The sequence below is a fragment of the Lucilia cuprina genome, chromosome 4, assembly GCF_022045245.1.
Source record: "Lucilia cuprina isolate Lc7/37 chromosome 4, ASM2204524v1, whole genome shotgun sequence".
In the NCBI taxonomy this organism is placed as follows: Eukaryota; Metazoa; Arthropoda; class Insecta; order Diptera; family Calliphoridae; genus Lucilia; species Lucilia cuprina.
The window spans coordinates 17,422,705-17,448,213 of record NC_060952.1 but is presented as its reverse complement, the minus strand read 5'-3'; the positions used below and the strand labels follow the sequence as shown (position 1 = coordinate 17,448,213).

Genomic DNA, 25,509 nt, shown 5'->3' with positions numbered 1-25,509 from the left:
TTACTCACTCATAATAGTACCAACTACTAAAAAAATATTAAAAATAGTATACTATACGTACTATATGATTATTAATAACTATTTATGGTTACAGTTTAATAACATTTTTACGTGTGAAAAGTACATTTTTAAACAAATAAAAAATGTCACATAAACATGCAGCCAAGTGAAAAGCTGCACTGCATATTAATAGCTGCTGCAGCAACACTGTGCTGCAGGTTGAAAGCTAAATTGCTTAAAGTGTCATTAAAAGTAAAAAAAATTAAATGTTAAGCGGTTTATAGCAAGTGGTCAACTAGCAAAAAAAATAATATGCTATAAAATTGTGATAATAATAAAACAAAAACTAAAATAAAAGGGATTAAAAAAATCAGAAAGTTTTAATTATTTATACATTTGACTAATTTAATAGAAACTTTAAGACGTAGTTTTGTTACATTTGGAATTACGTACCTATTTGCTTTACAACTTGTCTTAAAATTTTATACTCGAATCCCCAATAACACAATGTATTTTTCTAATATTTAAAAAGACCTAAGTATTCTTGAAAATTGTTGAACTTTTTTAACTTTTTTCCAAAAACAAATTGCAACTTAGCAAATATTTACAAAAACATTCAAATTTCAAAATACGTACTATCAAACAAAAATCCACATAGAAAAAAAAACAACGAAAAACGGCACATATTTTTCCGGTGGTTGACGATGTAAAATTTTCGCAACGATAACAAACAATTCGCAATAACAATAATAGTAACTGTTATTACTAAAGCATTTACCATTTATTGAAAGATATACACACATTCATCCATGAAAAATAAGCCTTCTTTTGAGACTACGACGACTTAGTTAAAAACAACTTGCAGCAATCGAAAATCTAAAACAAAGACATTTGGGGAGAAACAAACAATTTTTACACACAAAATAACCCTCCAAGTTATAGAAGCAAATACAAAAAAAAAAAGACTACTTAAGACCCGATTCAATTGCAAGTAAGAAGTAAAAACAAATAAAAAAACAGGGTCAGCTGCAAGTAGTTGCATTTGGTGCTAGTAAAAGCAACAAACACAAAAAATATGGTATATTATATTGTAACAACACATAACTACGGAGGCCATGTTGAACCAACCAATTGAAGTATTAGCCAAATATGTCGTTAAGAGGCATATAAATCAAACAAACTAACAAAAAATTAGCTAAAAAAAACAAAATAAAAACTGAAATAGAAACTTTTGTATAAAAAGTAAAGCACTACACCGTTTACCATTGAAATGTAAAAATAGGAAAATTACTAGATTAGTTTTCAAGACTATGTGTTTTTTTTGGTAAGCCAACGTATTTCTAAAAAGACTACGTTTACTTCTTAGTAAAATACTACGTATTATGTGTTATTTTGTTTTCAAGGAAAATATCAAAACAAACACTTAACTACGACAAATTTGTAAAACTACAGCATGTTTGAAATACTACGTCTTGTTTAAAAGGCTACGTTATATTAAAATGACCATGTCTTTTTTATCAGCATATAGTGAACTTATTATTCTAAACGCGTTTTCGTTGTATTTCAATACTACCTTAAAGACTACGTATTATTTATATTACGCTTTAATAAATTTGCCTTTTTTTAAATTATACGTCTTGTTTGAATACAACGTTATGTTCAAAATTATGTCCTTTTTAATAGTCCATTTAAATGAGTTTTAGTAAAAAACTTCTCTTGGAAACATTGTTACTCCTCATTGTAGCATTTGCGGCAGGTAAAGTAGTAAAACAATAATAATAAGCCACCGTTAGCTAAGTTTCTATTTCGTTATTGTAATTTTTTTTAAATACAGCAAAAACCAACAGAAAAAAAACATGCAACTAAAATAAAAATTTGCATTTGCATTTAATGCAACGAGTACATGCATGCATAAATGCCAGACAGTAATCTTAGCGTTACAATCATTCGAAAATACAAAAATAATAAAAAATAACAGTTAAATAGCAACAAATATCCTACAATAAAAGTGGTGAATGCACCCATTTTAATGACATTACCAAACAATGGCCGTCAGCGCCATTGAAAATGAAGAATGAAAGCAAAAAAAAAAATGAAACTACGAAACGAAAAGCCGCCACCGGAAGTTAATGAAAATTGAATTGTTTTCAAAAAAGTTCGTTTTGTTTTATTAACATTTCATTTAAAAACTAAACTTTAAATTAAAATTGTGTATTTTTTTAAATATATAAATAAACTTTTTTTTGTAAGAAAATCTTTAAATTTATGTTAAACTTTTGTAAATTAAGTTCACTTAAATGACAGCTGGATTTAAGATGGAATTTAGTTTTTTTCTCTTTTATTTTGTTGATTTTGCATCTCTAGTTGTTAAGACTGGTTGTGTTCGTTTGTTGTTTGTCTTGAGTTGCTGTTTGGCTGGCAGCTTTAGGTCACTGAGCTTGTCCACTTAATCGCACTTTATGCGCATGTGTGCACCCGCTTTTGCTTCAACATAAATTTACAGTTTAACTGCTTTAACCAAAATAGATTTTACACATTTATTCGTTTATACATACATATATACATACGTACAAGTGGCTCGACATTCAAACTCATCTTGTAAATAAATTTGTTTAAAAAGTTGTTGTTGTCTGACACTACAGGTCTAGGGCATAGTGTTGGCATGTAAAATAGTTTTTGTCCATCTTGATTAACTTAATATTAAGGCTTGATCTTATTACTTCAATGTCATTGCCTTATTTCAATGACTTTGTCTTATTTCATAGACCACATCCTAATACTTATTACGATTTATCATATTCCTTAAAGTACATTTTGTACTAAACGATATCTTATACTTTCTTAATCCAATTTAATTCTTATAAGACTACGTACTTTAGAAAAGAGATTGGTAATGATTTGCAAAAACATTACTAAGGATCGTCCTGATTACACAAAAGTAGTCTAGTACCTTCCTATTAATAATTGTTCAATTCACAATCAAGTTGTATATTGTACCTACTAAAGTTTAGTTACAGTAATTGTGAACAGATCTTTGCCGCAAGTCATAAGTTTATGTTCTCAAAGAAAAAAAAAAAACAATCAAAACAAATACACATAACAATGTCAAAAGAAAAAAATCAAAAAAAATTAAATTAATTAATAATGCGAAATAAACCAAATTAATTTCTTTGAATTTTCAATTCTTTTATTTTCTTTATTCCACATTTTAAACTAATAATTAAACTTTTTTAATAAAATTTTAGTTTTTTTGTTTTTGTAAACAGCTGTTTGTTTTTGATTTCAGTGTTACCACTTTATCGTTTTTTATGCTAAAATCGTTTGAATTTTTGTTTATATGTTGAAATAAACAATTGGCAACACTAAAATTTCTTACAACATTCGAAAAACATATGAAAAATTGTCGTATGAGTTGTATAGAGCTTTTGCATAGAAAATACCAACAACATTGTTATGACTATTGTAGCAGCTGCTGACATACAACGCATACAATGCTACAACATCGATTGTGAATTGAACAAATATGTCATAAAGTAGTAAGTACTTGCTATTGTGTAAGTAAATATTAGTATTTGACTCCTTACATCGTATGGACGGTTTTTGCTGGGACTATAACTTATTAAAAACAAGAACCCTACACCAGTGAGAATTTTAAAAATATGGGTTACTTTTAAAATAATACGTAATACGGATCGTCCTGATTACACAAAAGTAGTCTAGTATCTTCCTATTAATAATATGTCATAAAGACTTTCTAATTCCTTCAATTACTTGTAAGCGATAGTAGTAAGTACTTGCTATTGTGTAAGTAAATATTAGTATTTGACTCCTTACATCGTATGGACGGTTTTTGCTGGGACTATATCTTATTAAACACAAGAACCCTACACGAGTGAGAATGTTAAAAATATGGGTTACTTTTAAAATAATACGGCATTTATTTTGTTTTTTACATTAATTCTGGAATATTTTTATTCTTGACAAAAAAAAAGAAATTTTTTACAAGAGGGTTCATGTGGGGGTAAGGGGTTTATGGGCCTATCTTAAAAAATTTTGGTAGAGGCAATAACGTCTATATCAAAATTATTTTTGTTGTAAGTGAATTTTTACCTTCAAGTAATTTTGTGAAGGGGAGTTTGTACGCTGGCTAGGGTCAAATAAGGCCCAATCAATATTTTTGGGGTGTTATAATCATCAGCTCAAATGCATAATACCCTCCCCACTATAGTGGTGTACGGTATAAAAACTAAGTCTATGTTTTAAAAGAAAAAATTGGCTAGATTTTCTTTACCAAAAAAGTTATATGTTGCTAAAAAGTAAAACATGTGGCACAGACCTGTTTAAAAAAAATACCTTCTACTATGACTACTACTATTCCTTTTAGTCAATAATGCATTTTATTTTTTCGTTTCCTTGATTTGTTTGCTTGTTTGTTCGTTCTTTCGCCTCTTTCTTTTCACTCCTTTTTTGCAAAAAGAATTTATGATCTGAAGTCACATAATTTTTGTTGGCAAATAACAAATTGCCAAGGAAGTAAGCAGATTTAGTGGAAATTGTTTAATTGTGTCTACCTTCTCCAACATGATGATAAAATAAGTTAAAATGTGAAATCTGTTTTTTTTTGGAAGTTTCTGACTGTCTGTCTGTCCATCCGTTCGTCCAACTCAGACTGATACAACTACATATGCATTTGAAAAAAATATGAATGTATGTATATCTGAAAGTTAGTTGCTGGCAAAAAGGAGATACCACATCACATTTGTTAGTAGAAACATATTTTTATGCGTTAATACGCATGTAAAGTTTTACTTCATTTTTGAAAAGATTTTTCGTAGTGATTTCTTTTGCTTTCGTACGACTCTTAATTCGTTTTAGTTGAAGATTTTTTTGTCGCTGGTAAGCAAACGAAATCAGCTTATGTAGGTGCAGTAGAATATTTGTTTGTGTGTAATGTAATTCGTAAATGTACTCACATGTTTAGTATAAGTCCGCATGTTGTTCTGTCTGTCCGCCAACCGATCATTTCTTCTTGTACAAGTATAAAGTATTAATACTTATGCGTAGTTCATTGCATAAATTAAATTTGTATTGCAAATTTATGCGCCATGATGAAGTTGTTACCTGAACCAACATAATTTTTTCATTTTCTAGAGCTTGAGTATTGCTCCTTCCTTCCTCGCCTTTGGTGGGGATTTTTGTTTATTTAATTTTTTTTCTTTTTCTGGTTCGTTCCGTTCAAAATCCTTTGCAATCATGACAATTTACCATATGGCGGGAATAGTAGTTGGTTGGTGGTATGGATGGCTTTTTTTATGGATGCATGTATGGTGTGGGCCTTCGTTTTATGGGTGAGCATGTCTCTGTGTGTGATTTTGTTTATATTTAAAATGAATGTGTGGCATTTCAGGTGGTGGGTATCACCATGTCTTATAATGTCTTTGAGGTTAACGCCCATTTTTCATTTGGAATCTCTATTTCATTTATGAGATATTACAAGTGTTATTTTGGACACACTCTACTAGATATCATCTCTGAAAATTGATTCGTTATAAAGCCACAATACGATCACAATAACATTTTACAAAGCGGCTTAGGATACTAGTAAAACTGATTTATCCATGAAGTTATAAAAAATTGCAATACAAAATATAATACAACATTCTAACAAAAATATTTTTGAATTTTTATAACACAATTATTACAACATTTCTCTTATTGTTTTAATAGTTTATAAAGTAAATTAAAAATTTCCCAAGCTTTGTGCGCTAAGGCGAGCAAATAGTTATTAATTTTAATTATTAAACCAAAAAACGTAACAGACAGTCAATACAAACAAAAAACTTCAACAAGAAAAAAAATCAAAACGCCAACTACAGTAAGTAGTATTAAGCTGGATATGGTCGATTAACAAAAAAAAGCTGAACACAATATTTATTGAAGTTATACTGGGGACAACAACTTTGAGCAGAAAACAAAAACCACTGACCAAAAGGAGAAAAAACAACATTACATTTGTTTACAACAAAGAAGAAAAAATAGTATTAACAAAGAAAACTATGAAGAAAAACCAAGCCCCAAAGCTGACATTTGTGACTGACTGAATGCGTGCAGTTAGTAAAAACTACAGAGCCTCGTATACACTCGATACGTCTTGACTTGACTCGACATAAGTAAAAGCAGACAAAGACTTCAGTTTATTCTCAATTTTTTTTGTTAAATTATTGAGCGGTGCATTTGTTGGTTCATTTGTTAAGCTCGTATATGGTTCTATCGGATACAATACAGACAATCAGACGTACAAGTTGGTATTTTTTCTGTTTTGTCTTTGTAAACTGCATTTTTAGTTTGTAGAGAATACGTATTTAAGAAACCTTTTTTTGGAGTCTCTTCTTGTTGTTTTGTGTAGATTGTTGTGCTTAAGGAATTTTGAATTTCTAATTTGTTTTGTAAAAGCGATTGAATTTAAAATGCTTAACACATAATGAAATATTACTAACAGGTACTTAAGCGAATGACTATATGCAACTTAAAAACCCATACGTACTACAACAACAACGAAAAACTCTATAGAAAAAAACCGATGGAGTGAAGTGTAGTTTTAACCCTCTTTTGTAAATAAGTTTTTTTTTTAAATTGACCCTTTGTTTAGACTTTTGAACACTTAAATATTTCTATATAAAAAAGTTATCCCAGGAAAAACTTACATTGAAAAGTAATGAGTTGAAATGCTCATAAAACCTTTTTTCACTATGTCATTGGAGGCAAGTACTTCTACGCTCGCTTACAAATAAGGAGTTAAAGAAGTATATTTTGCTTACAAAAAGTAGTTGAGTAAGTTGTTTAGTTTTTAATAATAAAAAGGAGCCAGGGAGAATACGAACCAGGAACTTCGGTTTATTAGTTAAATGTTCTACTCACTGCACTACTGCTTAGATATTTTATTGCGCGTCAAATAAGAATTCTCAGACACAAAGTTAATGTTGGTTTCTTTTTTATAAAACACAATTCTTAACACGCAATTAAATAAAATGTGCAAACAAATGAGAATGCCGAAAATAAAGTCATAACTCGAGTACTTCAAAATAATGCAGACGGCAAGTAAATAGTCATTGAAAAGTAAGTGATTATGGAATTACAACTCATTACCGAGTTTTTTCTGGGCGTTGGATTTTGGTATATTGCTAAGCTTTCATCACTTGGCTGGCCTTAAATTCTACAATAGTTTCTTTGCTAATAAATAATAATACAGAGGCAAAGTCATTAACATTTGATGTAGCTTTCGTGTGACAATTTTTACAATTTTGTATACACTCGAGACTTTTAAGGCATTAAGGCTGGTTCTCACCCTCGGAAATTTAAGTCATACATATCTTTCATATACCAGTGAAAGGCAGAGAGTAAACAAATTAGCACTTAAGTGGGAGAGGGTATACATATTGGGTTTGTGCTGATTTCTGTAACGTAATATAATATTGGTCCTACGCCCAACATAAAGTAGACCAATCGGCTTAAAATAATTTTGGTCATCACCGAGCAAATAAGTAGCTATTCAGCAAAAAGTAAGTACTTACACTTAGTTCTTACTTGCTTACTTACCAGGTAAGTAAAGATTTTGCTAGGAATGGCCGATATTTATAATAATCGAACTATTTCGAATATTTCTAAAAAATCTACATGTAGTTACATTCTTTTACAACATTCTAGCAAATGATTTTAAATCAAAGATTAGTTAAACAACAAACACACGACTACAATGATTTACCAAACATTCCTTAGATAAATTTCTAAACTAAGTACGAGTATCTAGATAAACGTGTTACAAACAGAATATTAAATTAATTATACCCTCTATCGACCACAAAGGTAAAGTGTAAAAACAACAGTTTTCATTATTGTTTTTTTTTTGTTTGTAACAATTTTAAATTAAAATTCAGTTTTCTCTGTTTTACTTTTAATTCTTTCATTATTTAAAGTCTTAAATTAATTCTTGATCCTCTTAAGTATGCAGCAGTTGATGTCAAGCGTTAAACCTTTTTTTGTATGTTGACTTTTTACTTGACTGCTGCTGCTCGTGCATTCTTCTGGAGTCGGTGTCGTTGTCGTCGTCAGTCAGTTTAAATCGGGTATGAATGTCTCGAAAGAAATAAAACTAATTTATGATGTTTTTTCCTTTATATTTTTTGATTTCTTTTGAAAACCAAAAATATAATACAAAACAAAAAAAAAACGTTCATTTCCTTGTACTTGGTTTAGTGAATTATAATGATTTTTATGCAGTTTTAATGGTAATTAAGTTTTGATTTAAATTGCTTATGGGTGGTGGCGGTTGAGGTTCCTGTATTTTTTTAAAAGGCCTTTCAAATTAAAAAAAAAAAACGAAATGATTTAGAAATTTTAAAATTCATAACACACAAGGTGTTGAAAACATAATTCATGTCACTATTTTATGGTTTTTATAGATTTCTTTAAAATAAATTATATTTCCTAACACAATTCATTTAATAAATAAACTGTTCTAAAGTTACAAAGAAAAATACAAACAAATAGAACAATAGAAATTGTTCACGATTTAATGACAATTATTTTGTTTAATTTTAAAATGATTTTTGGGGATCGTTTAAGAAACAGTTTCAAACTTATGTTTCAATACAAATGTTTTCTTTGTTTAAAACAAGTATAAATAACCATTGCTTAATGCGTAAAACGAATTTCTTTTGTAAATCTTTCTAATTAGCTTTTATTCTTTAATTTAGTAAATCTTTCTAATTAGCTTTTATTCTTTAATTTAGTTTTTTTTTTTTTTTGGGATGTTAATTTTTGTAGCTTTCTATGGGTTTGATATATCGTTTTTTTTTTATTGTTTGAATTAAAATGTCATCAACTTGAAATAGATCTCATAGATTATGTCATCGTTTTTCGAGAATTAATTATTTTTTTCATTTTTATTTTTTTTAATTGGATTTTGTAGATTTGAGTTTAATTCTGTTATCATATGTTTTTTTATCAATTTCTCCCTTTTTATTAAAACTATATACCTACCCATCATCAAAAAAGATAAAACGTTAATTGTTTTTGTAACATATTGAAATATTGGTCTTTGACCCATATTTATGGTTCCTTATAAGATTCTAAGACTATCTACAATCTGTCTGTCTGCATGTTTAAAACATGATAGAGTCCAAATGAGCTGGAGAACTGAAATTTTGTACAAATCATTTTAGTTTACTCAGTTTTTTGATAATAAAATGAAAATGGACGATATATGTTCACAATTTCATCTAGGTCCAGAAAATTACACAGATAACTAGCTTTAAATAAATTTAACATTTTTATAGGATCCAAAAGGTTTCTGTAAATTTTTACGAGAATTGATCGATAATTGGGCCTTGGCCCCATATAAGACTCCTTAAAAAATATTATAAATATTCATAACTGGCTTGGAACTACCAGCAAAGCAACAACAAATAAACTAGTTTTATTGGAACAAAAGCTCTATATTTAATTGTATAACGATTGGACTATAATTGACCCTTAACACCATATAAACTACTTAACAGAAAATGGCTTTTGCACTTATAACTTATTGTTAACAAATACCAGTATAGCAAAAACATGAAATATACATGTTTTGTAGAAAATAAAATCTAAAATTTTATGAGGATCGGTCAATAATTCGCCATACCACCGTATAGGGCCCCCTTTATTGTTTTCAAACTGCTAGTAAGACAACACAAATTGTGATAAACTTGTTTTATTAGAACAAAAATCTCAATAAATTTACTAGACCTGAGTGATATTTCGACAATAATTTTTCTTCAGATAACGATAAAGGTATTAGTTTCAATATTTTATTATTTTACTCTAAACCCAAAGTACTTGGATTCAAAATTTATAATCTAAATTCTTATAGAAAATAACTTAATATAATGTTTGAATAATTTTAGTTTTAATTAAAATTCAATAACTCAATAGCAAAATCTGTTTAGTTTTTAAAGAACTTTAACAGCAAATTTTTTTAATTGTATGTATGATCATGAATTTTGCATATAATCAGCAAAATTTGCATTAAACTACATAGTCAAACTGGTAACTCAGTTACATTATGTTTCTTTTTTTCAATATTTAAATTTGTTGTTTATTTAAAAAAACAACAAAAACGCAAGAAAAGCATCAAAGAAATATAAAAAATTATTTTTTTTTCAAGATTAAACTAAAAAGCTCATTTGCTTCAAATCCATTATCGCTTCAATATATTTTATAAACGTATCAAATCGCAAAATAGAATTTAAATATACGAGTCTATAAAGGCATGAATCTCGAGAATATTTTTGAAAAATAAAAAACAAATCTTAAAACATTTGCAAGTGATACCACCACATGACATCAAACATCAAAGGATACACTCTCTTTCATATACTACAACAAGACACCAACAAGTAAACAATCAAGACGGACGGAATGGATGACCAGACAGTCAGGGCGAGCTTGTAGAATTGGTTCTAAATTGTTGTTGTTGTTGTTCTAGCGGAGGAGATATTTCACTTGAACGAAAAGATGAAAAAGTATAGAAAGAAAAACACAACCTAGTGAGATTAACAGCAGGCGCATGACGATCACACTACATCACGCAACTCACACAAAAAGAAACGCGGTCAGATTTTGAAATTTTACATCCTGCTGTGTTGAATTTGCGTTTTTTTCCTCCTCGTACATCGATCGTGTGGTTGTTCCTCAATTTTGTTGATTTTTTTTCTTCGTATAATTCGAATTTCGAATAAAATATTCAAATCAAATTGTATTTGGTTCAGTGAATATGTTTAAAAGTTGAATGGTTTTATACTAATGTATGTGTGTATATTTTGATGTTATTGTAGTTGGTGTTGCTTTTTGTTGTATTAATAAAATCAATTCAAAAATTATTATTTATATCCCGAGAGCCTTAATTTAAATGTATTACGTTGTTTTTTTTTAAGTGACGATTCCATGTTTTCGATTTTGTATAAATTTCGTCTTTTTGATTTTATGATTTGCAGTGTTGCTAGCAAATATCTCGTAATATTTTGTATTTAGCACTATTTCCGAATATTATATATGTATATATATTTTTTTTTGTTTTAGTTTATATACGAGTGTTTTTTAATCCCACTGTTTTTGGAATTTATTGCCAGTGTTGGTTGATTGGATTCGTTTCAATGGGAATTTTATTTTTATTCTTTTTTTGAAATACTTTATTGTATTAAATTTTATTTTTTCTTTATTGTATTGTTTATGCAAAACAGCTGGGGACACTCGGTTGGTAATTAAAGGAATAATCGAAATTTAAGTGTTGCCAATTAATTATAATTTTTGTGTGGCATTGTTATTCGTTTTCGTTTGCATAAGTTTTAAATCTTTTCTTTTATTTGGTTAGTTGCTTTTTTATGTTTAATTTTAAAGACAATCTTTTAATATTGATTAGTTTCCTGAGTGGCATATTATAGTAATTATCGTTTATCTTTTAAATGATGAGAATTGTTATCTAAAGAAAGCTTTTGATTTTAACAGGAAATTTTTACAATACATGTAATGCTAAAGTGATCATGGTTATATTGATAGAATAAACATTTTCTTAATATCCACGATAAATAAAATTAAAGATCAGCTATGAGCTCGAGAAAGGGAATGTTTTAAATTTAAAATGATTTTAATATAAAGATCTTAAAATGTATATCGGACATTTTACGTGTGGTTCGGTAGAATTTCTTTTACACTTTTTTGAGGCATATTTATTGGCTTAATTTTGACTATGTATAAAAACTATATTTTGGCTATTAAAAAATTATATATAAACGATTTTAACAGTGCAGAATAATAGTGTTATATAACAACACTTATAATATACCGTTTCTTCACATATATGTAAGTGAAATTTTAATATAAATTCCCCAAAATTAACCTAAAAAGTTAATTTAATTACTGACCTAGGCCAAAAAAAACTTTAAGTTATCAATCAAAATGTTTAATTTAAACAAAACACAATATAAAACCACATTCAGAAATCACACAAAAAGTGACATAATTTTGACATCTATTGCTAAAATAAATGATAGTCTTGTAAAACTACTACAGAGTTTTTGTTAATATTTATTAGCTTACGGTTTTGGGTTATAAATTATTTAAATACAAATTAACGTATTTATTTTTTATTATTATTATTGAATTCCTTCAGTATTATTTTTTATTTATCACACAAACACACGAAAACTGTCAAATTATATCGCCAATCAAGCTACTGTGCGCCAAGCTACACACACACATATATAGAGAGAATAAAAAGAATGACCATGATTTTGAATCGGAAGAGTTATGGCCTTTTTATTATTAGATCAAATGGTCATAAAAACTAAACAATAAAACAAATGATCTATATTGACAGAGTAAAACAAATTATTTATAAAATTAAAATACGACTTTGGAGAAAGAAATAAATTAAATAAAATTCAAACAAAAATAATACAACAAAAAAAGAAACCTTAAAGTTCAAATTTAAAAATCGATTTAAATGAAACAAAAGATTGAATGAGTATTTTGGAATTGACTGACTGGTTTTTTTAAGATGACTAAAAATAGACGTTTTGTTGAAGACAAATAGAGTCAACTTTTTAAGATAAAAAAATTATACATGCCATTAATGAAATGTTTTTAATTTATAAAGTGTTACTAACGCAAACAATTAAATATTATAATTATTTGAATATTTGTTTTCATTTTAGGGAATTGTATAACAATCAACAAATCTGTTTGATAAACGAACTCGAGAGTTTAAAAATAACTTAAGATCTCATCAGGCTCATTATAAATTCTTAGTTTGTTTTGATATGTATTATTTTGTTAATTTTTGGTAGAAAATTTTTTGAATTTTTGCTTTAATTTAAATAGAAACCAGAATTTAAATTAAAGCTTAATGAAAGCTTAGACTACAATTTTAAATATTTGATCTTTTTTTTTCTTAGTGAAAGAACGTAAATTACATAAGCTGATAGAAATATCTAAAACTGAACAGATTGTATGCGATAGTATTAAACGCATATATATCCATCTGATTACTTACGGCCACAAGAATTTATTTAACGGGGTCGTGCTGACCTTATCCAATCATGCTAAAGTAATATATTTGGTTTTGTTTATCTATCAGGTGTAAAAAAAAAGTTTTTAAATTTTCCATTTTAATTCATTTTAAAAACTATGTATTATCTTAACAAGTCAGTTAATTACTGAAAAATAAAATAAAATTTCAAAACAATATATCGCACAATACCGCAATATAAAGCGTTGACAACATGTTGTTTTCTCCATCATTAAGCCAGTATTAACACAGTGTTTCGTTAATCACAATGATGATCACGAAAAAGAAAACTATAATATTGGAAATATGAATATTAATAACGCCACCATCAAGCTGCTATTCTACCACTGCTGCGGTTGCTGTAGCTGCTGAAAATGATAATGTTGGTCATAAAACTAATAATCATAACGATTATTACGATCGTAAAAATACCATCATTAACTTTTATATAATAACAAGAAAGAGACTTAACAGCCCCAGCAACAGACCAAAAAAAAAAAAAAAACTCAATAATATATACATTCTTTTATTTAAACAACAATAACAAAAATATCTAGTTTTAGTTTTAAATAAAATTGAAATAATTTTTAAGTTGTTTTTTTTTTTTTATTTTGAACAAAACAAATTAAATGCAACATTTCAATAAATTAAAATCAAAATAAGAAAACTATTAAAATTCCCAACACTCTTTCGCCTCGTATAAATGAAATGTAATACCAGGAAAATTATGATTTGAATATGAATCACATGAAAACACTATTATTGTATTTTTTGTTGTTATTATTTAAATTATAATAATAATTTACGTTATTGTTGAAAAATCTAATTTTCTTATGATTGAAATGAGCCACTCGAATAAATATGATTTTAAAAAAGCGACCCCAACCCATCATCTATACAGACAAATCGTTTTATTGATAATTTTCTCGTTTTTTTTTTTTTTGTGTAAATTAAGTATGTGAGAGAGTAGGGCTATCGAATGTTTAAAAGATATTTTCTATAGTTTCGGTTCAATGGCAACGTTTGTGATTAAATGTTTGATCTTTTTTTTTCTTTATTATAATTATTCCTTGGGATTTTCTCTTTGTTTCGTATCAAGTTTTGGAAAAAGAAAATTTAAGACCTTGTATGTGATTATTTTAATGGGAATTTTAAATATTTCAAATACATCATGTGATAAGCAAGTAGTAATTTTTAAAAACCATATGGAAGTGCCAGAAATGAAGTGTATGTTAAATGATAAGAGCGTATTTGGTGGGTATCACTGCATTCGTTTTCTTTGTTTAAGCAAATTTATGGGAATAAGTTTTCGTTTAGTTTTTAGGGGCATACAGACACTTGACTATTTTGTTTTGAAACTTTCAAGGGAAGCTATCACCAAATTAAAGTTATATTTCAAAGACACATTTCTTAGAAATTTTATTTTCTGTAAACATTTTTTATTCTGTAAACAGAGCTTTTCAAAAGCTTTGAGTTTTGAGAGAAAGAAAAAAAATATTTTTCTTGAAAGATACTTATCCTTATATTTTTCTTGCAAAATCCTTTGTTTTAAGCTTGATCTAATATGGGCCGATCCCTAAAATTTCACAGCTGTAGTAAGAATTTTACAAAGGAGTGGGTAGGATTTAAATCGGCTCTATCATTATGCTTATATAAAACTTGTCATAGGAAGAATGTCTTTTTATTTGGACTAAAATTTACTACTCAAGAAGTTATTTAATTGATCTTTTTGGAATTTTGTTCTTTTTGGAAAAAAGTAGAATTTAGAAAATGATATTATGTTCCTTGGCATCTGTTTATGCCCTACAAGCTTTTGATTTGGTTTTTTTTTATTAGCAAAACTTGAAAAAATCATAACCTCAAGAAGTTATTTAATTGATCTTTTTGGAATTTTGTTCTTTTTGGAAAAAAGTAGAATTTAGAAAATGATATTATGTTCCTTGGCATCTGTTTATGCCCTACAAGCTTTTGATTTGGTTTTTTTTTTTATTAGCAAAACTTGAAAAAATCATAACCTTAACATTGTAAACATTGCAACAATTCGTTATCGAAATTAGAGCTCGCTATTGACAATAATCCTTGAGCTTACCACGTTTGTTTACATTTACTTAGATAACGGATGTGTATAAAATTTAGATTTCGACAAAGAATTGTTGCAATGTTGACAACGTTACATTGTATTTTTGATATTTGCAAAAAATGCAAAAAACATAACCCTTATGTTGTAAACATTGCAACAATTCATTATCGAAATTTAAACTCACTATTGACACCACGTTTGTTAACATTTAGACAACGAATGCGTATAAAATTTAGATTTCGACAACGAATTATTGCAACATAACGTAGTGATGTCGTTGGAAAATTATAAACTGTTTGGGGTCAATTTGGTACCAGGCGGGCATATTTTTTCTCATAGTGTATTTTTCAAATTTCGGCAAAATATCTGTAATCAAAAAATTTTTTGTTATTCAAATTAAAAGAAAAACTAAAAAATTTCGTCTTTCCATTTTTCCTCAACAATTTCTATTTAAATATCTTAATTAACATTAAAAAATAAGAAAACAAAATTGCAAATGTTAAAACTATTTTCAATACACATTTAACAAAAGATTTAAAAGCCCCCTCCCGCTGATTACTTTTTACAGAAATCAATCAAACAGTCATCACAAAAATTGACAGTTTCGAAACTGAAACATGTAATTACAAAGTAACGATCTTAATAAAGTACTCAACAAATGAGCAAACATACAGTGGATATAAAAACCATAAGGGTAGCAAAGACCCTACGCAGTAATTGAACAAAAAAAATATATGAAATTTTATTGTAAAAATAATGGTGGTTGGTTGGTGGTCAAACGAATTAAAAGACCTGTATCTTTGCTACAACATACACTTAATGAACACTTTAGAAAAATTAACATCAAAATCAAATCTCTGCACGAATATTGATGATTTTTGATGTGTAAAAGTCAATAACATTGACCCTTGGAAATAGAAACAATAAAACAGATTATAATTGCGGGCGATAACTTCATTTAAATTAAAAGAATTTCAAAACATTTGCCAGTTCTTTGAAAACAATCGAAAAGACAGAAAAAGACGCACTTTTGTCTGGCTTAGAAGTAAAAAAGAAAAACAGAAAAGACAAGAATAAAAAGAAAAACCATAATCCGTTACCGCCTTCTGAAAGCAACACATCGTTAAATTTAATTTAAAATTCTTTTTTTAAAGAGAAACAATTAATGTACCTGCTTTAACGAAACAGAAACAGTCGCCCTTATAAAGTTGACTGTAGTTTTCTTCTTCGATTGAAGAAAAAGGAACTTTATCTAATAGTTACATTTAGATTACAACGATATCATCAAAAAATGATTGCTTTGTTTTGTGGCATAAAACAAAAAATACAAATTAAATTGATTTAGATGGAAACCTTTTAGAAAATACAACCATTTTTCGTTATTAGATTTTTTTTGTTTTTTGAAAAAGGGACATTCATAGTGGAGTAGAGTTTAGTTTGGACGGACAACCCAACTTATGTCTTCTTAATAAGAGTTAAGATACTTTTACCAGATAATAATGTGGGTCTTTGTTTTGTTTTTGTTGTTAAAAAATATCTATAAGAAAAAACCATGATTGAAAATCAGGTTAATAGCATTTTTGTTTTGTTGTTCTTAAGGTGACAGACTGTATAACATAAATATATAAGTTGTCGATAGGATACTCGCTAATATGTATGTTTTTAAAAGTTAAACAACGGTGGGACATTTCAAAAAATTCATGTTAAGATTCTTTTAATATTTTTATGAACTTTCTAAAATTTAAATGCTTATAAAATTTTGTTTGAATTTTAAATGGAATTCTTCATATATGAGATTTCATTATTGAATTTTAGGGAGAAAAGCTTATGTTATATAAACAATGCAAATTTTACGTTAGCATCCTAACCAATGAGAACTAAAAGATCGATTGTCATAGGAGCGATGCTCTTTTTATTTGATTCACTACATCTGAAGTCATTCTCAGGAAGTAATTTTTATGTTTTTTTTTTTAAGTTATTAGGATGTGAAATTTTGGTATTTTAGAATACAACTAATTTGACCTAAATAGTATAAACATAAATAAATTAATTATACGCATGTATCAATCAACTCCTAAATAAAATGGGTATAATTAAAAAATTTCAGTACAAAAAAATATACCTATACTTGTATCTCGGTAAAAATTGGCGCAATTAAGTTTTATACAAGCTTTGACGATCTTTCAAAATTTCATAATGGTCATACCTACGTTCCCTTAAGAAAATGATTTGAATGATTAAAATTCTCTTATATACTATAATATCTCGATTAAACTCAGTTCAAATAAATATTATTAAAATTATATCGGGAACGAATGGTATCATACTTTTCTATATTTCAGTTTTAATAAAAAAATTAAATATATGAAACTTATTCAAAATTTTTAATGAAATTTTTTTTTTCGATAAGATTTTTGATGAACTCTATTTTCTCTTTGTATATGCTATCTACGTATTTATATGCCAGGCTAAGAAAAATTTTCAATATTACTTCTCCCTCGAGAGAGAATAATTCGTTTTCAAATGTTTCACTTGATCGTGAATATTTCTTTTTTCTCGCGAGTTTAAATATTATTTTTTTAACAAATCAAAATTTTTTTGTTACATTTTTGATGAATTCTATTTGCCATTCGTTTATTTAATCATAAATATTTCTTTTTCTCGTGAGTTTGAATAGTAAATTTGGCTCGAGGTATATAAAGAGTGGAACATAATTTTCACTTCTAAAACGAGTAATAAAGTGTTAAATAAAAATAGTTATACCATGAGTATTAAAATAAAAATTTTATTATAAGATACATAAATAAAACCGTGTTCACAAATGCAAAATTTTATAATTTGCAGATATCATTTAATCGTAATTTTTAATCGATTATAGAAGTGCTTTTTAATCGAACATATATTTTATAAAATACAATTTTAATCTACTTGTACCACTGTATTCCTAAAAATCTCTTACTTAAAAAACAGTACTTTTATAACACAGACCTCTATACCTAAACGAAATTGATAAGATTGATCGGTATGCTGTTGTAGATGTCATTGAAATTGTTATTCTTGTTATTGTTTCATAGAAGTACTTATGTACCTCAACATTGTCGTATAAATAAAATTTCTTAATACTTTTAAAAACATTTATGTACAAATATGACAGAAATTTCTGTATTAAAAGAACTTTAAACAACCTATGATATTTATGTTCTATAACCTTAAAGAATTTCTACTTCGATTTAGATTTCTGACTAAAAACTTATTTTTTTTATAGAATTTAAAAACAATTTTTATCGTCATCTTAATCATCATAAACATCATCGTCACCATATTTTTGAGTACAATATGGGCGGCTTTTTTCAAAAACAAATACATATAAAAGCAACAACAAAAAATGTGGTTTTAATTGAATTCTTAACACTTCTTAAGATCTGCGTTCTTTTCTCTATACTTCTTACTGGCTTTTTGAATAATTTGGCTTAAAGTAGAATTTTGCACTTAACTCTTTTTTTCCTTGAGAGATTATAACTGAACAATATTCATAAGAAAACGCCTAAATGTCTGTTATCTGTAAGTAAAACGTTGAGTGAGTACTCGTAAAAGAATGAGAACCGTTTGTAAAACTATTCTACCATTAAGATGGGGTTTCATTTTTGTTCTTTGGATGTAGCATGAGTAGACAATTTTTTTTGTGGATTTGTATGGATCATCGTGTACAATTTCTTTATGGAATTTTCATATTGTAACCTTAACAGCTTTTGTTATTATTGATATTTGATCTATGATATGATTTTTTTATATTATTCATTTAGTTTTTGTTATAATAGTTTTGTATTCAAACAATATTCAATTAACAATAAATGCTCACACGTTTGAAGTACATTGTATGTCGCTTTTGAGTACTTTACGTACGCTTTTGCTGACTTGTCTATGGCGCTGTTTTGTCAAACGCACTTTAACATTGTTTTTATAGTATTTTTCTATAACATTTATTTTTTGTGTATTTTTTTAAACAAAAATTACTTTAAAAAAATATTATATATTTTTAGCCTTAAGTGCCGCTTTTGGTATTTTGTTTGACGAACGAACCTTTTAATAGAAATATTTAATATAAAAAAAAAATCGAGCTTTTTGTCTTGTGTTATTTACATTTGTCAAGTGGGGGGAAATAAGGGCGTTTATTTTTTTTTAATTTTGTGTCTAACATTTTATGTCGGCAAAGATCAATATCTTGTTGTATTTTGTTATTTTGTATTGAAAACAATTTGCATACAGATTGATTTCTACACCATCGACATTTATTTCTTGTGAAAAAATACCGAAAAAATATTAAACGCAATTTTTATTTGTTAAGTTTTTAATCACGAATATGAGTTTTTTGTTTAATAAACAATTAGGTTAAATATTTCAAAAAATTAATATTATTATAGCAAATTCTTTTACCAATTATTCATATTTAAATAAATTCATTTTTATGGTTTAAAAGTGATTTTTATGAAAACTTCAATTACAAAGAAATCATATAAATTTCATTTTAAGTGGGTGCAATTAAGATTTTTCATTATTTAAAAAACAAACAATAATTTCATTCAACAAAAATAGCTAAATGTCAATCAATGTGTCACATTAACAATACCACTTGTCCATTAAGTTTATACTCGTAGTCATATCATAGAAAAAAATTGTATTGTATACGACGGCTATAATACTATAATATAATATTAGCAAGATTATTAAGTAGTTTTGTTTCCCCAATACCTTTTACAGACATGGCAAAAGTCGCCAGATTTTAAACACTCAAATAGACATTGTCTGCCCCCTTTTCCTACTGACTCTTTCCCCTTAAGAAATATGTATGACTACAAAGCAAAACTAAAAGTATCATTAAAATGTACTTTTTATAGCTTTCAAATAACACAAACTTAACTTGGCATAATTATAAAATATACAACAAGTAGTTTTGTCATACGAAATGCAAAATTTTATATTAAAAAAAAAAATACGCAACAAGCCAACCAATCAATGAGATTAGGCAGGAGCTGAGGTAGTAATTCCCAATCAAAAGTTGTATTACATGCTTTTTAAAAAAATATATATTGACGAAAAAAGGCGAAAAAACGCCAATCTGTAGAGTAGAAAAAATATGTATAAACGAATTGCAAATTCAAGCAATATTAATGCCAACAAATTATCTTAATTGTTAATGATTATTAGTTGTACAGGTTTTGGTATTATCTAAAGCTAAAAGAAAATATTTAAGCCTTAACTAAAGCAGCAAGCTACAAATAAATGTTTATTAGTTTGGGGTAGAAGGTGTTTCTGGTTTAAGATTTGTAGGATAAAAATGTTTCTATTTGAAATAGTATAGATATAAAACTATTCGCGATATTAGTGTTTATATGTGAATCTTGAACATTGACGTAATTTATATAATGGTGAAAGATCTTTACGAAATTTGACAAGGTCATTAAGGCTTGTATAAAACTTTTTTGTGCCACTATTTGTTAAGATACAAATATATTTAACATAATTATGAGCTCAAAGGCCCTTTGCGGGGGGTTTTTTGTATTGAGGCTAGGTGAAATAATGGGACGATTTTAACATTCCGATTTTAATATTTATTGGATTTTAACAAAACGTATTTTATAACCGAAGGTGTCTTTATCAAATAAAAAAAAAAAGTGTTTTTCATTTTTAAAATGAGAAATTTTAATTGAATATTTTGCATTTTTAATGCTGCACATAAAACACGTTTATACAGCATATTTTTGGTTGCCCTGGTAATCATTTATAAAATCTAATAAAAAAATAATTTCCCTTAACAATATTTAAAGTTATTCAATCGATTATAAACACTTCTTTTCTGAAATTAAATATAAACTTTGTATGCCTCTACTCATTTAAGTGTATACTTTAAAAACATCGTATTGAATTAATTTTTTTCCTGACCCCAGCTATTCATTTTTCCACTAAAGAACTGACCATACAACTGATAGATGCCAATGGTTGGTTATAAATGTCAATGTAACAGGTTTTATGGCATAAATTTACATACATTGAAATGGAATGGATAAGTTGAGAAAAAAAGTTGCCACAAAATATTAAAAAAGTTTTTAAAAACAACCTCATCATGATGTACCATGTCTAGCTTACATAAATACATACATAAGTACATACATGGTGGATATTTTGCATTTGAAGAAATATCTTTTCTACTACACCTTTCAACGCCTTTAAATGTTTTAGTAAATTAAAAATGCAGAGAAAACTACAACAAACAGCAACAACTACAACAAGAGCGGGGAAAAAATCAATGTAAATCTTTAAGAAGGCGCAGTCTATGTTTTTGGTTTTCATCTAAAATGCATTCCCTAATGAGTGATAAATTATTTGTGATAAATCAATGTTCTTTTTTCTCATCTACATACACGTCCTAATCACTGTCGATTTCCATGCAACATACAGACATTCATTCAATATTGAAGCATCTTATTTGAATGTATGTAGTTGGAGTTTATGCAGGGAGATGTCTGTTTACCATCTCCATAATCTAGACGCGGTTGCTGATGATCGCCGCTTCACGGTGCCATGGTATTATTTGGACTGATTGTCGGCAACCTTTTTGGTAACTTTTTTGTTGTGTTTTTATTTTGTATCTTTGTTGTATTTTCAGCTGTTTAGACATTTACATGTTCGTCCAGTCCATACAATAGATTATTTCTGAGTCTAGTTTGACGTCTTTGTTTCACACGCAATTGTTGTTGTACTGTTTTCTTTTTTTGCTTACTTGCAACATTACAAATATTTGGTTGTTTTTGCAGTTGAAAAAGAAAAGCCGCAACAAACGTTTTACAGTACATACAATATACATATATGTATGTGTATGTTGATTTCATTGACACGAAATTTTTGGAGGTTTTTTCGTTACAACAAATTGAATGGTTTAGTCTATGTCATTGCGATATCATTATACTGTTAAATAAAAACATGGATCAAAAATACATCTAAAATAAATAAGTAAAATAAGTGTTTTACAAAGAAATGTAATTTTCTGGAAGAGTGTTCTAGTTCTAGTTCAGTTCTAGCTCAGTTCTAGTTCAGTTCTAGTTCAGTTCTAATTCAGTTCTAGCTCAGTTCTAGTTCAGTTCTAGTTCAGTTCTAGTTCAGTTCTAGTTCAGTTCTAGTTCAGTTCTAGTTCAGTTCTAGTTCAGTTCTAGTTCAGTTCCAGTTCAGTTCTAGTTCAGTTCTAGTTCAGTTCTAGTTCAGTTCTAGTTCAGTTCTAGTTCAGTTCTAGTTCAGTTCTAGTTCAGTTTACATCCCGTCTAGACCTACCTTAGAGTCAAGTACAACTTAAATTAAATTTAGCTTACAAGCCTTGTGTTATTGCCCTATAGTATTTAAACTATCTATAAATATAAATATTTTATTTGACACTATTGGGACCACGGTAGTTCAAAATAATAATAATTATTATTGAAATAAAGAAAATATTAACACAGGTTCATAATTACTCTTGCAACAGATAACACTATGGAACAAAATACTTTCTACATACATATTATGATTTCTACCTACAACTTTTAAGAAAATTGCGCATGCCGACCTGTCAGACACATCAGACTCTACATACTCAAACATGCATTAGACGACGTCCACAAATGCCCGTCCAGTCGCCCAGTCTTCTATCTATTTATAAGCTAACGCATGCACACGCATGCAAAATATTAAAAGACACAAAAGTGCAACGTATTTATGACGCAAGTGTGAATTTAAGGCTGCACTGTTGTAATGAACGATTAGTTGATGTTTGTCCATGAATATGAAGTGTCTTCTTGGACATATTCTCTGTTGCAATAATAACAACAAATGCAGCAGCGAAAAAATAACATGAAGTAAAAAACAAATTCAGCCAAAGACTAAAATGAGTGATGGCGCTATAAAATGGCGTAGTTTATGTGATGAGATGGCTGTTGCTGTGCTTTTTTCGTTTCTCAATATTTATAATATTTAAACTACCACCAGCTGAGGTTAAAGACTGGTTAATGGTTATGAAAATTAATTAAAAACAAAAAAGAAACACAGCCATAAGCTAAAATAAAACAAAAACTTATTAGCTGATATATTTTTCAAACAACCAATTATAGAGTTCAAATAACTAAGAATATTTGAATATTTATTTAGACAGTTGAAAAAAATGTAAATTTAGAGAAAATTTTTGCATTTTTTTTTTTTTTTTTTGCAAAACCTGTCATAAAAAAAATTGTATACAAAACAACTTGTCGAAACATGATTTGTGTTAATTATTTAGTTTTGTAAATTTAATTAATTTTTTATCTTTTTTAAATATCTGTTTGTCTATTTGAATTTTCAGCATATATGTAGCTATATATTAAGATATGACCTTTTTAAAATGAAGAAATGGATTGTGTGCTTCCTTCGAAAAATAGCTTGATTAATATCTAGAGTTTCAATATCAATTTCGAAATAATAAAAAAGAAAATCCGAAAGGAAAAGAAGTTAATTTGTATTTAAGAAATAGTTCTGTATAATAAAATTACGCGTTTCTGTCTTCGTGGAATAATTCAAATAATATGATTTAACATTAATATTTTTATTTATATTGCCAAATAAAATTAAGAGTCCAATTAGGAACATAAACTATTAGACCACACGCGTTTAATGAGTGTAATTTACACTAAAAACAAAGAATTAAACAAATGTTTATATAAACACAAGGTGAAAAGTGTCTTGTTTTGGCTACACTTCATGTTTGACACTTGTCTGAGAATGCTGGTGGACTTACGCACAATAAAGTGCTTTTCCGGTATTAAAAAAGGTTTTTATTAAGTCTAAAAGAACTCATAAAATGTTTATTAAAAATAATTCTTAAGAATCTCTATAAAATAAACTACTAAACCCAAAATTTAAGTAATGACAACAAAGTGGCAGTAGTAAGTAGTTTACAATGTTAGAAAATTGTTGTAATTACCAGTTTGCCTAAACTATTTAAAAACATCAACAACCAAAAAGGTCGTGTAAAATTACAAACTTGTGCCGGAATTGTTTACATTCTATACAAATATCTACAAACAAGTATGTTTAGTTACAGATCTTTTATATTGTAACAGGAAAAAAACTATAATCAAACAGGTGAATTGTTGTGTTTGTTTAAGACCTTTGGCTGCCCAGTAAACATGGAAAATTTCAGATGAAATGGTTGAAATAATAAAACAACATTTAAAAGATTTATTACGGTAAAGATTTCATGACCAACAGCTTCCTTTAATGTTGTAGCTGACATTGACGTTGTTGCTTGGTTGCTGGTTGTTGTTATTATTGTATTTTCATTTTAACATAAAATGTCAAATAAGTGTCACGGCGCATGCGTAAATGTTTGTTATTCACCGCAACTTAACAAAACTACGTAAAATCCAACAATAAACAAAAAAACAAATAATAATACAAGTAGAAAAGACTGACTGACGACTTCCTATAATTTTTTGGAATTTTAAATTATTTTTTCGGCTTCAATAAATGAAATTTTATGAATTTAAAGTTAAAAAAAAATAAAACAAAAAACAAACATTACGATCATTTTACTAAGAATCATTGAAAATTGAGCACTTGATATTTTTTTGTTACTTGGATATGGGTGCATGTGTGTATTTCGGCTGCTTTCTCCTTTTGTTGATTTTAAGATTGCAACAAATGTCGATAATCGGCCTTTAATCTCAAGTGGTCAGTTTTGTTACTGATTTTTTGGGATACGACATTGTTTAAAAACAAACACATTGAATGTTATTTTTATAATAATAGGAGGGCGATTTGAAAAGTAATTACCATTCGAGATGTTATTTCAACCATCATATAGCGAAGGAAAACTGATTGAAACTGTGTTTGTAAACATTGTATAAAAATCGGTTTCATAAATCGCTATATAAGGTTCAAATATATGTAAATTTTTCTTATAACCTAGTCTATAATGTTGAATTGATGCGTACACATGTAGTTATCAAATAATTTTCAGCCTGCTGTCGTATACCTTAATTTCCTTTATCATGAAGCTCCTAAAACTATTGCATAATATCTGCCAAAAAGTTAGTTACACTACTGGCCTTCAATGATCGTACGACGACTATCTTTCTTAGTCCTTTGTTTTGAAAATATTATGTGTGTATTGCATTTACAGAGTGGACATCGGACAACACTTGTAAAATTAAATTTCAGTTATGTTTTCTTAATGTCGTCATATTTGACATCTTCTCATATTGTATCTTGTTATAAATACAACAATTGTTTTGTCGGTTTTTTGATCATGTCGGCATTTGTAGTT

The 25,509-nt window shown here is 27.7% G+C and overlaps 1 long non-coding RNA gene across 1 annotated transcript in view; it reads right to left on the bottom strand.

Moving 5' to 3' along the window:
• Positions 1-25,509, bottom strand: part of LOC124419884 — a 180,066-nt gene that overhangs the window by 108,459 nt on the left and 46,098 nt on the right. The gene's annotated exons all lie outside the window — the stretch shown is intronic.